This window comes from Chroicocephalus ridibundus, chromosome 2, assembly GCF_963924245.1.
Source record: "Chroicocephalus ridibundus chromosome 2, bChrRid1.1, whole genome shotgun sequence".
NCBI classification, from domain to species: Eukaryota; Metazoa; Chordata; class Aves; order Charadriiformes; family Laridae; genus Chroicocephalus; species Chroicocephalus ridibundus.
Genome location: NC_086285.1, coordinates 160,800,852 through 160,816,117, shown reverse-complemented (window position 1 = coordinate 160,816,117; position 15,266 = coordinate 160,800,852). Strand labels below are relative to the sequence as shown.

The 15,266-nt window shown below is 45.1% G+C and overlaps 1 protein-coding gene across 2 annotated transcripts in view; it reads left to right on the top strand.

Moving 5' to 3' along the window:
* The first annotated feature begins 14,388 nt into the window (after nt 1-14,388).
* The window catches only part of NDRG1 (N-myc downstream regulated 1), a 42,975-nt gene continuing 42,097 nt past the window's right edge, over nt 14,389-15,266 (top strand). The window contains exon 1 of one of the 2 annotated variants that reach the window (XM_063327570.1): nt 14,389-14,526. The gene's annotated coding sequence lies outside the window, so the exon portion shown is untranslated. The remainder of the gene's footprint in view (nt 14,527-15,266) is intronic. The other variant, XM_063327571.1, reaches the window with a different exon arrangement.

Genomic DNA, 15,266 nt, shown 5'->3' with positions numbered 1-15,266 from the left:
TGCAGCTGCTGGGAAAAAAAAAAAAAAAAAAGGAAAAAAGTTCCCCCTTTTGTGAAGAAAGTTCTGTTTTGCCAAACTTCTCAGAAAAGGCACTGGCAGCTGCTGAAACCAGGATAATTTTGGTACCTGTAGTTATCATGAGTCACGTTGTTTGGGATTTTTTTTCCCCTTGGGCTTTTAGCGTGCTGCTGGCTCTGTGTCATCATCCAGGCAACACGGTTACTCTCCAACACGGACAGTGACTGGTCCCCAACAGCCAGGCACTACTTTGAAACCACTTGGATAGAGGGGAGGATCCATTTTCTGCAGCACCTTCCCTAGACCAGCAGCTCTGATAAGCTGCTCCTGCAAATCTGTATGAAGGAGGGTCCAAGCCAAGGATGTGGATTCTCCCATCCAGAAAGGATGTGACCTTACAGTGAGGTTATTCTCCAGGAGGTGATGTTACAAATCTCCTCTTTTGAGGGGAGAATCCACCAGATTCACCCATCCCCTGATCCATTAGCACACAAGTTTTTTCACTCTGAGGGTGGTGAGGCACTGGAACAGGTTGCCCAGAGAAGCTGTTGCTGCCCCATCCCTGGCAGTGTTCAAGGCCAGGCTGGATGGGGCTTTGAGCAGCCTGGTCTAGTGGGAGGTGTCCCTGCCCATGGCAGGGGGTTGGAACTAGATGATCTTTAAGGTCCCTTCCAACCTAAACAATTCTATGATTCTATAAGTTTGTTGTTCCATAAGGTCTCACCTGACCTCATGAAGAGGTGGTGGATCAGAACTGGGAGGTTTTGGGATCCTTCCTGGAAAAGTACCACACCCACAGAATGAAGGGCTGAGGTCTGTCTTGAGGGTCTGCAGCTGGAACTTTCTGCTTGACCAAGACTGGGGTTAAGCTAAAAACACTGACATGATGAAAGATCAATAAATAACGGGTCTCAGACAGCTCAAGTCTGCTTTTGGCCTTTGTCTTGGGTTTGTAATAGTGTCAGACAGAAAGGACCTAGGAAAAGAACTTTCACCACTGAAAATAAACTGCTGTAAAGCAGCTCCACAGCTGGCCAGCAGGACAAGATCTGTCCTTTCTCCCAACCTGCGTCAAGTGCTGCAGAGAGAACATGAGATTAAATTTGGCTCCTGTGGGCTTTTGTGTCTTGGAACTAATGACAGTAATAACCCAGCAGGAAGAATCAGATATGCCAATGGTTTTGTACACAAAGAATTTAGTTAAAGGTTTTTGATTTTGTCCATGCTACATGATACTATTTTTTTAAAGCATTTTCCCCAATGTACTGTAATTCATAGTTTTAAATACTGCTGCAAACAGAGTTTTATGCTTCTCACAGTATGTTAGCTAGTCATGGTTAAGGCTTCCTTTCTGAGTTAAGAAATTTTTTCAGGATTTACTTAAGTTTCTAACAAGATGGCTTTGAAGTTGACCAAAAAAAAATTCAATAGATTTTTTGTCTTCTTTTGAATTTTGATAATTTTTAAAGAGCTGCTTCTGAGATGAAAACAACGTATGATGGTGGGACAAACAAAGCAATAAATGCATTCCAGCAGGGAAAGCACGCTAAACAGGAAATCTTACATTCAGTAAGAAATGTTCTTCATGTCATCCCTTATCAGTTTGCTCAGGGTCTTTCTGAACTGAAGGGACGCAAAGTGTTGTACAGGCAGTCTTTTCAGATACAGGGCCTCAGATCTCAAAAAGTTTTGTTCATACTATTCTCCCAGGGTGAAGTCAGTACTAATCACCCTGGCTCAAATCTCTGATCTTGTGGCTCAGACGTGTTCATCACCAAAGTTGAGGTAACCCAGTGAAAGCTTCATGACACCGGGCGCTGTTTTCCGGTGGTTAGGTTCTCCCTTTTTGCAAGGCTGCCCAGTACCACAAACCATGCATAGGTGGATTACTACATTCAGGCCTTTCTACAAAGTGTATCTACGCGCACTCAAAATCTACTCATCCCACAATACTAATATTTGTGCTAGCTCCAATACTTGTAATGACTAATAACCTTGAAGTATTCAAAACTTAAACTCTGGCCTTGGTCCCCTACCTAGAAGATAATAGGAGATGTCCTCACCATTTCAATGATGAGCATTTTTGCCACAAGCTGTCTCTCCAGATTAATTTTTAGTAAACTCTAGCAAAGTAGGGTTCCTAACCTTAGCTCTATCCAGCAATGTAATACCAATACTAATGAATAATAACTAGCCACGTTTGTAAAGCTTTGCTACACTCTATTAAACAACTGTGGCCTTGTCCATAGATGTATCTCAGTGTCCGGTGATGAAAAGCTGAATTAAATCCTTAGTTATGCTGGCAGACACAGGGTTCAATGAGGTAACGGGGCTAAACACAGCCTCGCTGCCCAGCCTTTCTGAAAATCTGCTTTTTCAATTTGATATCGTTGGCGATCAGCTCACTGGACTGAGGGTATGGGAAGCAGCAGCAGCATGTGTACACATTTATTTCACTACAAATGGTGGGAGCTCATGCCCATAGAGCTGTGATCACGGCTGGGCATCACCAGCTATGTAGTACACTATGTAGTAAAGAGAAAGGTGATATGACTGAGTAACATTTTTTTCTACCAAGGTTGTCTCAGGATAGAAACTAGAAGGATTTATGCATCTTATCTAATAAACACAACTAGGCATTTAAGATGCATTTTTTCCAGTGCTACTGTTAACAGTGGGTTTGGTTGTTCTTTCTTACTCTGCTTGGCCTGTACTCTTCCTAACAGTGGAAAGCCTTGGGACTTTTTGCTATCTGTGTTCATTGGATACCCCCCAGGATAGCCCTGAGAGTCTTCAATGGTTGTGACGTCCTTGTCCTTCTCAGCATTTTCACCTGAATTCCCTCCTGCTCCAACTGGTGCTCCCCAGTCTGGTGCCTCTGAATCAAGTTCTACTCACCAGTGAGCTCTTCCCTTTCCGGTGACAACTGGAGCTGGAAATAGTCTATGCAGCCACACCCGACCAATAACCTTTATCAGTGTTTTCCAATTTAAAGTCCACCCTTAGCTGTAGCTCTGACAATGTTGACCACCTACTTGTTCAAAACAAAATATGACGTTTACAAGTTTTAAGTGAGGTTGACCTGCTCCCACTGAACCTCGGGTGTTTGCTCTGTTAGATACTTGTTCTGAGCATTAAGACGTGGGTCAGCAATGTCCATTGTTCCTCCAAAACTGCCTTTGATTTTTAATTCTGAAAATTATTGTCTGAATTTTTTTGGTAGGGTTTAGTTTGTTCAACCTAGCAATGGCATTAAATGTCATATGTGTTAGTCTCCTGTAGACAAAATCCTGGAATTTTCCACACTCAGAGCTAAACCTACATCATTCCTCTTTCTTACTACCAAACTCTATTTGTACTCGCAAGATATAGCTTTAATCCTTTTTTAGAAAAGCACTAAGTCCATCTGCCCTTTGGGCATGGGATAACTCCATTTACTGATATTGAAATATTATAGTAACTCAGACCTTGTCCTTCTCTAATTTCTGCCTTGGGTTTTTAAAACTCTAAGCCTGCACCCCATATCCAGGGGACGTGCTGCACTAGCACATGTCAGACCAGCAACTGGTTATTTTGGCTAGTTAGATGAAGCCTCCAGAGTACAGCTTTTAAAGCAGTCTTCTTGGCACCCTTCGTTGTTCACTCTGTTTTATGGCAGTAATCCCAATGTTGCTGTGATCTACCCTATGCCATCCTGTGTTGGCTTTCCTTTGGGCCTGCTGCTTCCACTGAGCAGAACTTATTTTTGGTTCCTTAGTTTTACGTTAATGTCTTAAACTTCCACTTAATCTCAACCTCCTAAGCCACAACTTGTAGCTGTTGCCCCGTTATATTCTCTGCCACTAATGAAAAGGGTTTGGCTTCATCATCCCTGCAGTTTCCTTTCAAATAGATGTAGGCTGTTATTAGACCACTGCTGAGTCTCCTCTTGCCAAGACTAAACAATCCCACCTACCTTGCCGTCTCCTTGAAGGTCATATACCCTGACACCCTAACTATCTATGCAGCTCTTTTCTGAGCTTTAAGGTTCTTGACATCCTGGTAGGTCCAAAACTGGTCTCACCAGGGATGAGTAAAGGGGTAATAATTTCCCTGGATCTGCTGGGCACACTTTTCCTGATGCAACTCAATGTGCCATTTGCACTACCTGTAATGACCGCAAACTATTGCCTCTTACTCATTCTGGCATCGACCACAAGCCTCAGATTCCCTTTCATCAAGTCTCAGCCGTCCGTTTCCCAGCCTGTGCTGACGTATGGGGTTATTCCACCCCAGGCACAGAACTCTGCATTTCTCCCTGCTGAATTTCGTGAAGTTCTTGTTGGCACAATTCTCGTGTTTCACAAAGTCTTTCTGGGTTAAAGCTTTGTCACTTGGTATATCAATCATTTTCCTTCACTGACCACCATCTTGACTTTGCTTCAGAATGAACTCCCCTTGTCCAATGATCCAAATCTTTGATGAAGACATTGAACAATAGCAGACCACTGTGGCACTCCACTTCTTACGGGCCTTCAGCTGGATATTAAGCCATTGATTTTTACACACATTAATCCTGGCAGTACAGCCATTCTTCAAGCCACACTCATGCATGCCATACACTCTCAACTTGAAAATAAGAATACTGTGGGTGATGGTGTCAAAAATGTCACCAGACAATGTACATTATATTCACCACTCTCTCTTCATTCACATAGACAGTCTTTTCATCAGCAGCCCTTTTCCCATTGTCAGGAACCTCCACTAATAGACATGATATTTTGCAGATGATAGACATCAACCTAGTAATCACTCATGTCTGCCAATTTCACTAGCTGGATGATTCCTAGACCAAAAAGCCTCTCTCCTTTTCACCTTAAGCTGACAAAAACTTTCTCAGAGGTGTGATTTGGATTGCAGTTGCTCTCTCTCTACTCTCTTTTGTGGTATCTTGAAAACTCCTTCACTTTCCTTTTGTTTTTTCTTTCTGATAAAAAAACAATAATGATGTAGTGCCTGTTTAGAGGAGTGCCTGTATATTTCTTTTAAAAACTTTTAGAGTTGCTCTTGATTCAACTGAAAGCTGTTTAACACATCAAAAATTTCAGCTGCTATGAGGAATAAGTCTACTATCTTCCTTTTGGCACCCAATTTCAGGCAGATAGGGCGTGAAATGCTGATGAAATTTCCCAGTGTTTTCCACTTACTCAGAGGCTGCCAGCAGAAGCAGTGCTTTACCTGCTGCAGTTCTTCACCAGTGAGAAGTTTTCAAAGAGCACTCAGCGCTTCAGATGTTTGCAGGGGGGTGTCTTCTCTTCAGTATCTAACTCCAGTTGGATGCATGTGATGATAAAACCTCCAGAGGAGCCTGTTCAGTTCCTCTGGATGTGTCCCGGCTAAAAGGGAACAGGGAGTGAGCTTGACATCCAGACCCATGACTGCCCACACTAATTGCTGTTTGGCTTTGGTCTGGCCTCTTCCCAAGACCTGTCATCAGGCGGTATTGAAAAGACCACGTTCCAGCCTACGCAGTCCCCCAGGGTTGTCCCATCAGGGTTTACATCCTCCTGCACACTCACATGGCCCCTGCATACCCTGGGGTATGCAACACGTCCCTTCAGGCTTTGTGCCATAAAAACATCAGTCTCGTGGGTTGCAACACCACCCTTAGATTATTTCAGAGCCTTTGAACTCAAAAACACATAAAAAAAAAATAACAATCGTGCTTTAGGACCACAGGGACACCACTTGTAGCACAGAAGAGCACCAGGGCCGAGTGCCAGAGTGTGGGGTCAGTCTGCCGCAGAGGGCTGGTCCTAAGACATGAAGCCTGAGCTGGGCCATGCCACTTAGTGTCCGGGCCAGAGACTGGGTTTTGGCCCTTTTATATTTAGCAGTATGGACACAGCCTCTGTTTGAGACGCAGCTCATACAGGCCAAAACTTAACACCAAAGTGGGATTTTTTTGTGACTCATTTGATTTGCTAATCTGAAACAGATTTACCGTGTCTTGTTTAATAGGGAACAGCCTTTAAAGCTATTAAATGAATGAATTGCTGATTTAGTGCTGGCTGTTGGATTCTGAGCAACTGTTTTGAAATGGCTGGTAGAAGAAAACGTCCAGTTTTGCTGCAAGAGCTACAATCAGCTTACCTATTGCTCTCTTCTCCTGTCCCTATCTCCTCTGTTATTTTGTCTTAGGGCAACACACCCGGTCCTTGTCAAATGATGCCTAAAGCAATCCCTTAACCAGACTGCAATCAAAAATAGCTGTTTGTGTCCTACCTCCTCTGTGGCACCCTCTTCTTTAAAACTTCTGTAAGAGTGTTGGTGTGGTCAGCTCTGAGTACACGGCGCCAACCAGCAAAATCACTTTGTCCTTCTTTGACTGTGAGTTCAAAGCTGTAAGAACAGCATTTATAACCAAAAACTTTAGAAAACAGCTGTAGCCGTCCAACTGATTGCAAGTGAAACATGTCATTTAGGGTCTTGCAGAACCAGACTTTCTTTTAGTTAATTGCTTGGCTTTGTTATTGCTATGTAAATGTGTGCTCAGGACAAAAGAACTATACTTCTAAGTGCATTTTCAAGCAGAGGGCACATGACGTTACTACATTTGGAAGATTAGACAACGATCAGGACTTTTACCAGCTCTTCCTTATCAGACCCAAGTGAGGACAGAGTTCTGACTTGTACTTTCTTAGTTGCTCCTCAAACCTATAGGCACTCACCAGCCTGTTTGGCTTGAATTCAAGCTATCTCCATCTCGGTGGGTTCAAAAGTTCAGCTGAGATGTGGGTTGGATGCTCCTTCAGAGAGGCTGTGAAGAAGGGAATGGGAAGGATTCTGGTACACACACATGTACTTGTGCCTCAGCCAGACTGAGCGGGAAGAAGAGGTGAGGGGAAGGAAATTACTTTCCAGATTTCTAGCTAGTAGAGGAAATTCTTTAAAAATACAATAACTAAAGATGGGGACAAAAGGGAGAGAGTGGAGCACTTGTACTTCAGTTTTGGAGCAATTTTTCTCAGACAAATAATGATCACATAGAATCCAAAAGATGTCACATTGCATTTGGTGCCTTCTCCCCTGGTCAGTACAGGAGTTGCAGGTATGTTGGCTGATGTGACCCACACCAAAGTGCTTGGAATCAGGAGATTTTCTGGTGGCTTCCAAATCCTGTCATCTGTTGCTTCAAATGGCCTAATTTCTCAGAGTACGCACTCATACCCAGCACTTCCCTGGTCACACCTTTCTGATACAGAACAAGTTGTTGCAAAGTCTGTTTTACGTAAATGACTTAAAGTCTCCTTGAAGTTGCTTGTGCAGCCCCCAAATGAGTTCCGTTTGACTGTTGCTAATGCTGTGCCTCTAGGGTGTATGTGAGCGGGGTTTTCTTCATAATGCTCAAGTATATAGAATCCTCATTTTCTAGTATGTGAAAGCAGCTTTTGTGAAAAGATGTTTACAGCTTAAAAGTACTTCTTTAAACCTGTCATTGAATTTGCAGCAGAGGACAGCAGTTGCCATTGATGGGCAGATTCTTCCCACCTAGTGCATGGGGATGGAGCGTCCTGGCACCCCAAGGCATTGTCCAGGCAGACTGATTGTTTGCAAGAAGTTGCAGATGACCCACTGCGAGCATCAGTTGGGGTCTGTTAAATTCTCTACTCATCCAATGCTTCAGAAAGTGAATTGCTGACCTGTGTAGCTTGTCTTCTTATAGGTCATTTGGGAGAGAAAAGTTCAAGAAGAAGAAATGTTGAAGGGTAGTTCTCCATGCCGAAGACAGTACTTTCGAACCGGGTTCCTTTAGCCAGAGCAAACCCTTTCTGATAAACGCAAAGTTTCTTGTTGGGAATGGGATGGAGAAGGCCACCTACCTCTGAGAGAGTTGAGGAAAATCCCTCCTAATTTACATCCTTTCAGCGTTTCATTTCTCCTGTCTCTGACTGCTGTGGAGGGTTACGGCACTGCTTTTAGTTCACAGTTAAAACAGGCCTTTCTACTTCCTTGCCTGCTCATAGTTGACCACGAAAAGGATCAACATGAATAAAAAAAGAATAATATCTCATGCCAGGTCAGTAAAGCTATATCTGTAAGGGAACTTATTGTGTTTATCTGTATATTTAGTGTTGATCCCTAAAGAAACAAGCTCTATACAACTGTACATACAGGTGTGTACATGTGTGTTTAACGGGTGGACAGGTCTGAGGAGAGCAATATTCCTCCATAAGGGATATATAAACTCGTGCAAGGGGCTATCAGGTACCCATAAAACCAATTATTTCATCTCCCAGCAGCCCCAAATAGATTTCTGTTTAGACCATTGGGCAAACAAGAGGGCAGATAAGCAGCCAGTCACCACGCACGTCCTGCTGGGGCTACCAGCAAGTACAGGGATCTTCATGGCCATGGTGCACCATGGTGTACTGCTTCTTCTGACCAATGGCAAGCAGGTGACAAAGAAGAGAAACACAAAGAACTCATCTGAGCAGACAACCTGAGACTACATCAGGACAGATTATTAGCAGCAATGCATTATGCTTTGACTGTGGTGATTGTGAAGCTGAACTCACCTGAATCTCTTTAGTCTAAAATGCAGATACTACTGAGACCTTTAAAAACCTTGTTGGGCTGCCAGTAAATCAGTCAGCAGTTTTCTTTACCATTTGATGTATGTGAAACCACTATCATCCTGGGAAAAGGAGTTCACCGAATCACAGAATAGTAGGGGTTGGAAGGGACCTCTGGAGATCATCTAGTCCAACCCCCCTGCCAGAGCAGGGTCACCTACAGCAAGTTGCACAGGAACACATCCAGGAGGGTTTTGAATGTCTCCAGAGATGATGACTCCATCACCTCTCTGGGCAGCCTGTGCCAGTGCTCTGCCACCCTCAAAGGAAAGAAGTTCCTCCTCATGTTTAGGTGGAACTTCCTATGCTCAAGTTAGTGCCCATTACCTCTTGTCCTGTCCCCGGGCACCACTGAAAAAAAGGCTGGCCCTGTCCTCCTGACACCCACCCTTTAAGTATTTATAAGTTTTGATAAGATCCCCTCTCAGCAGTCTTTTTTCCAGACTGAAGAGACCCAAATCCCTCAGCCTTTCTTCATAAGAGAGGTGTTCCAGTCCCCTCATCATCTTGGTAGCCCTTTGCTGCACCCTCTCCAGCAGTTCCCTGTCCTTCTTGAACCGGGGAGCCCAGAACTGGACATACCTCACTGCGGCCTCACCAAGGCAGAGTAGAGGGGGAGGATGACCTCCCTCCACCTGCTGGCCACACTCTTCTTGATGCACCCCAGGATGCCATTGGCCTTCTTGGCCACGAGGGCACATTGCTGGCTCATGGTCATCCTGTTGTCCATCAGGACTCCCAGGTCTCTTTCAGCTGAGCTGCTCTCCAGCAGGTCAGCCCCCAACCTGTACTGGTGCATGGGGTTATTCCTCCCCAGGTGCAGCACCCTGCACTTGCCCTTGTTGAATTTCATAAGGTTTCTCTCTGCCCAACTTTCCAGCCTGTCCAGGTCTCTCTGGATGGCAGCACAGCCTTCCGGTGTGTCAGCCATCCCTCCCAGTTTTGTATCATCAGAGTTGCTCTAGATCCTAACCGAAACACCAGTTGGGATTTCTTCCTCTTTGTTTTATCTCGTGCAAGTTTCAGAGATCCCCTGCTGGCTTAATCTTTGCACAAAAGACAGCTTTGAAAATGAAGGCCCTCTTCTTGAGTTCTTGGTGTGAGAGACAGGTTTTAACCCAGATATTGCAATTTGAGCCTTTTCTGTTTGGAGGAGGAGTGGAAGTATGCGTCAAGTCCCAATTCCCCTTCCAACCGTAGCAGGGATATGAAACCATCTTCCCGCCTTCACAATGACATCTGTGAGCTGCAGAACCAAATTTTTCCTTTTTCCTGTCTGGCTTGATGAATTTTCTTTATTTTTACAGAATACATTAGCTCCAACAGGAGAAATTGCCGGCAAAATATTGTGCAATGGGTATATAACCACCCAGTAGACTGTGGTTAAGACTTTTTCCTGGTAAGCAGAAGACCTGTGCTCAAACACAACTGAGTAAGTATAGTATCTGAAACCAAGTCCCTCAGATGCCTGCATTATCTGTGGGTTACGGACTGTGAGGCAGTACTGGCGAAAGCACTCACTGACCATAGGTATTCATCTCTCAGAGAGAACTCACTTGAAAACCTTATGTGGAAATAAACATAAAATCTATTTTAGACCTTGCCACTCTTGGCTTTTTCTCTTGGCTAGCTTTAATATTTACCATTCATCATGTTGACTTCTCAGAAACCCAGTTCTTAGGCACTTAGTTGTCCGCATGCATTGGACCGAAAGCGCGAGTGCCGAACGCGGGACTGGGCAGCCCTGTCACTCAGCAGCTGAGTCCTGCTGTGATTTTAGCTCACAGATTCCACCCCAATTAACAGAACTTCCTGCAAAAATTTTCCCTCTGATGAAACTCTACACCAAAAACCTTTTGAAAGGGCATAGCTATTCAAAGCAAAACAAAACCGAACCCCCAATCCCCTCCATTTGTTGAATGAACTTACAGATAAACCCTGGTCTTCTAAAATACATTAAAAAAAAATCTACTTCCTTTGCAAATGGCAGGAAGTTCATATTGCAAGACCAACTAAATGACTCACCCCGCATCTATGCTTTTGCTGAACCAGATAAACCTGCCAAAAGCAGTTTCCAAACTGGAAATAAGTACTTCTGTGGGGATATGAATAACATCAGGCAAATCTCTGACAAGGGCATGTGAATCTGCAGTCTGTGGTGTTATTTATTTATATTTTTTATTGAGGTCAGTGCCCTTAGTTCAAAGCTGCATTGGATAATTTTTTGGAAAGACAACTGATCTGTATGGCTACATGTCAGCATCATTAAGGGATCCAAAGGCAACAACAAAAGGCTGTAGTAGAATAAAATTCCCGGTGGATGGGGTGTGATATTTGATGGGTCACACAGGGAATTCTTTTGACATGAACCAGCAAACACCAAGTATATTTTTCATAAAACATGTAGCTTAATCCAAAATTATCCCTGATGCATTGTTAGCAAGAACAAGGGAACACCCAGTTACTTTTGCAGTGACTAATAATATTACCACTGTTTAAATGTAAACAGTGTGCAGAGATCTTTCAAAGGAAATGCACAACATTATTTGCAAAAAATAATGCTGTGCTCTTACTTTATTCAAGTCTTTTTCCTTCTTTGCTGCTGCAGTACAACCACTGAAATTTCCTGAGCTAATGCTGGCATGGCAAAAAATATAACGTCAAAGGAAAGAAGAACAGTCTCATAATTAAAATCTGTTTCCATAGCATTGAAATAGATGGAATTGCTACCCTTCAGTGGACTTTGGATCAGGTCTCTAGTCTGGTGGTTCTTCATTTGCACCACCCGCTTTCCCCTGGAGCCTTGTAAGCATTGATTAGTTAATGGCTTTAAAGTGCTATTTAAATGCTGAAATATTGTTATTGCCAGGTATTGGAACACATAGGCAGGTTTCTGCTCAGCACATATGATTAGTCTTTCTCTAGCATGGAAGCATGCCATTTCCCTTCTTTGTGCAAACGTGTCTTAGTGTGTGCGTACACCTAGGATAACCCAGTTTGGTAAAACAAAATAAAACAGTACATCAAGGACTTGTTTACTTCAGTTTTAAAAATGCTGGAGACCTATGCTGCGGTCCCAAGTGAAAGCCATAGACAGCACTGGAGAGGGTTGGTGCTTTCCGGCTCGTTTGAACAGCCCGTTTGCTCGTACAGGAATGGACATCTAGGGCTGGGCACCAACCCCCCATAGAAATGCTCTTCTGAAAAGGACAAGCACATGCCAGCTGCATAAAGCTAATTTATTAAATAAAAATATATTTATAGCTGGAGTAGTCAGGTTTTCAATGGACCCATGTGGGTGGCAGCTTTTCTCGTCTCCCTAGCACAGTGGTTCCTAAAGCACACAAGTCCGTACACGTACAGGTACTGGTACATGAGCCACTCAGCTGCTGTGGGAACACGGCGCGAGCAGTCGTGCAGCCCAGCACGGGGTGAAAACTCACTGAGGCTGTGGCTGTTGCATTGTCAGCAGTGCCCCTCTGGCAAATTAAGCCTTGAAATTCCTGTTTTCCCTACCTGTCTTCTAAGTAGACTTTTTCAAGCAGCGGGGAATGATGTTCCCCAAGCTTTCAGCTGTGCTCCCTTCTGGCACATGGCAGGATTTGGCTCTCTGAGTAAAAACTTTTGCTATTACATCTTCACATAGTGAAATACTTCCTAACTTGGATTTTTGGAGTGACTTCATTTTCTTTTGCAATCCACCCTCAGAAGACCCTGTAAATCACCATGTTATTCTCAGTCATAACTAGCAAAATAGCTGGGAATGGTGCTTGAGCCAGTGAAGGCTCAGTTTGGATGCACACATTCCCAGGCTTTCCTACTCACGTGGGCTAGCAGCTACTGACTCCTGGGGGCTTCTACCTGCCCATCTCCAACAATTTTTAGGGTCCAACCCTACCTGTGATCTAAATAACAAACAAACTGCCAAGGTCAAAGCAAAAGAAAACACTTCATTCCAGTTCTCCAGTTCACTCCAGCCTCAGTACTTGTTTTTACTGCAAAAGTCTGCATTTAGTGCACAGGGAACAGTTCATTCTACTTGAATCCCTGGAACTTTCAGCCCCTTCCCCAAAAAGCAGCCAAGCACAGCAGACTGAAAAACTGCTTGAGGATGGGCCAAACCACACAGTTCAGACACTGACCCAGATCTGTTTTCTGAGGGACTGAATGTTTCTGAGCTAGGATTTTATTTCATGGTCAGATGAAGGAAGGATTAATCCCTTGGAAAATTAGTCAAGCCCATCTTCTTGTTCTAGCATTCGCACTTGTTCCATAACTTTAGGAGCCACTGAGCTAGACAGATCTTCCATAACAAACATAGCAAGCCAGTGATTGGATGACGTAAGTTTGAAGATATGTCTTCAAAATAGGCTCAGTTGCAAATTAAATTACTTGTGATGGTTTCATTCGTTTCCTGGCCTCACAGTTTAAAATGAGTATGAAAAAGGTTAGACCTTTTATGATGAAGAAACCAAAGAAAGCACACACAGAGCAGTGCTGTCTTAGAATGACAAATGATTCTCTTTTGTTGTTTTAGAAATACTTTTCATTCTTGCAGACCTTTTCATTCTTGCAGACCTCTTTGCTAATCAAAGGTAAGAAAACATGATAAGAAATTTCCTTTATTCTACACTTAGTAATATTTCAGAGTTATTGCTGTACAACATGGTCTCTCACCGTTTTGTGGTGGAAAAGGAACCAGAAGCTGGGTTAGCAGGAGAGAAGCTAATATGCATTTGAACAGCAGCAAGCTTTTATGGACTGGACTTAATAAGCTTATTGTATAGCTGAGAAAACAGAGGCAGAGAGTTGAACAGAGTTTCAGAGTTTCAGGCCACTGCCTGAGGGAGAATGATAACATGCTGGGGATTTCATCAGTTTGGGTCACAGTAACCTGCCATAAAAGTGAGGTTGTTAAGTGAAATCACAGACACGGGGCAAGTGCACTTTACAGAAAAGTCACAGAAAAAGCAGCTCAGGCTGTCACAGTTTAACCCGCCCCTTAGCGGGTGGCTACATGCAGAACTGTGTATATAGAGATATTCTTTACTCAGCAGGCTAGGGCCTCTTTTTGGAATAAACGATTAGCTGCGCTTCTTGCCAAAGAGCTGTTTGCTGGGAAACTCACACAGCACTTGCAGCACCCGCTGCACCCTCTGAACTTCATCAGAAATATGTGAAGGCATTATTTTCTTTCAACTGCAATCAGAGTTCCTTCCTAGTGGTCATGTTAATCTATGAGCATAGATTTTGCAATTCTGGGTCTGGTAAACAGACTTATTTTTATATTGTGGCACATACATCCGCACTTTTTTGACCATACGTGCCAGGACCCTGCTGCTGTTGTCCTTTGCTCAGTCTCTCCCAAGACTGATAAACGTTCGGTCCTTGGGCAAACCCTCGCACGCACTCGTCTCTCCTCACCAAATTGTGTGAAACCTCTTCCTCCCGGCACAGCAACGCTTCGGGAAGCAGGTCTCAGCCGTTCACTGCTGCCAAAGCTTGCCCGGGAAAGGGATGTCAGAGGCGAGCCTCCTCCCGGCTGGGCTGCGCGCCTGGACGAAAGCGGGACCCGGGCTCGCGGGTGTGCGCCGGGGTTCCCCGCTGATATTTAGGGACCCTGTGAAGACCGGGCAGCCGGGACGTAGCCGCCGCAAACATCTGCGGGCGACGTGGGGGGGAGCCCCGGGGCGCGGGGACGGACGGGCGGAGCTGCGGAACGGGTGGCGGCCCGCCCCGTGCTCCCGTCGGGGAGGCGGCGGCGGCGGCGGCGGCGGGCAGCGCCGCCCGGCGGGCGGGGCGCGGGCTATAAATCCGCCCCGCGGCGGCGGGCGGGCGGCGGTCGGAGCGCGGCGGCGGCAGCAGCGGCACAGGGAGAGCGGTAGCACAGCAGGTAAGGGGTGGTCCCTTCGTCCATCTGCCTATCCAACCATCCACCTAACTACCTGTCCATCCATCTGCCTACCTATCCATCTACCTACATATCCACCCGTCCGTCCATCCAGCCCCGCGGGCCTTGCAGCCCCTTTGAGAGTGCATCCTTGCATCACCTTCCCTTTTTTTTTTTTCCTAATCAATAAATCCCTCCCCCCTTCCCCCTTCCAAGCAGGGTTTTCCTGGATGCTGATAGAGGAGCGGGTGGCTTTTAGTGGGCTGGTGGCTGTGTGCTGGTGGGAGGGAGCGGTGGATGGGGTGCCTCGAGCTGTACCCCGGACATTCTCAGTTGTGGAGGCAGCTGTTGGATGCTGCTGCCACAGTCCAGGCTCCCCTGGCAGCAGTGGACTGGGCTGGGCTGGGCTGGAAAACAGCTGCAAAATGAAGGCACATACTTTTCCTACGGAAGTTAACTACTGGCGCTTGTTGCTTGTGCCTGGCTGCTCTTGCTGCTCTGTGTTTGAATTTGGGGCAGAGGACAGACTTGACTGGTGTCCAGCCCTTACCAGTCAGTTGTTTCAGTGGGGTCATTGTCTCCATATGTGATAATAGGCGCAGTTTGCTGTCCGTGCTTCCAGGCACTGCTCAGGTTCAGAGCACTTCATGGTAGTGTTTGCAGTGGAGGCAGAGCCACATACTGGGTCTGATGAAATAAGTGATTTCACTTCTGCTAGGGAGGATGTTTTGGTTAACGCTTTC